This window comes from Galeopterus variegatus, unplaced genomic scaffold (genome assembly GCF_000696425.1).
Source record: "Galeopterus variegatus unplaced genomic scaffold, G_variegatus-3.0.2 Scaffold1765, whole genome shotgun sequence".
NCBI lineage: Eukaryota > Metazoa > Chordata > Mammalia > Dermoptera > Cynocephalidae > Galeopterus > Galeopterus variegatus.
In genome coordinates this window covers 75,232-75,889 of record NW_007727876.1, presented here as the reverse complement: position 1 = coordinate 75,889, position 658 = coordinate 75,232, and the positions used below count along the sequence as shown (strand labels likewise).

Here is a 658-nt window from a genome sequence, read left to right as displayed (position 1 = left end):
TTCTTTTTGCTCTCTCTGTGGGCTCTAAAAGATGGGTTTTAGCTGCACCTCTACCACTTAATTTAAACAAAGAAGAGAGAGGAAGTATCTCGAGCAAATATGCTTGCATCCATTGAATCTAAGTGGTAGGTCCTTAGGTATGTCTAACACTATTTTATGTGTATTTCAGAATAATCATTTTTTAAAAGTGGACCTGGGATTACCAGATTATATCCTTAGAAAAACTGTCACTTTCCAATACTTTATTCAATGGGGGTGGAAGGTAAGCAAGGACGATTTTGCCTCAGGAATGAAAGTCCAGTTCCTTCACATACAGAAATGATGGAGCCAAATGCAAATCTAGCCTGTCCACAGCAAAAGGAAATAAGAATATGCTGAGAGTCAGACATAAGTCAAACAGGGGCACCTGCTTCCTTGTTTCTATGACCATGCTTCATTGGAAATAAAGCACTAGTTCTTTCTTCAAAACACACAAATATTAGAAAACGACAAGGAACGAATTGTCTAGATTGTGTTGAGAGAACTGTGCATTTCAAAGAAATGATGCTTGGCACTTGAGTTATAAAAATGAAATCCCCATTCCTGCACAGAGTGAAAGTCTTATGAGGAGACACACAGAGTGTCACACTTACTCTGCCCATTTCACGCAGCTTGGTGA

At 38.9% G+C, this 658-nt stretch overlaps 1 protein-coding gene across 1 annotated transcript in view; it reads right to left on the bottom strand.

Annotated features, from left to right (window-relative positions):
• PTPRD (protein tyrosine phosphatase, receptor type, D) overlaps positions 1 to 658 on the bottom strand; it is a gene marked incomplete at its 5' end in the record, with an annotated part of 84,340 nt that overhangs the window by 17,416 nt on the left and 66,266 nt on the right. The gene's annotated exons all lie outside the window — the stretch shown is intronic.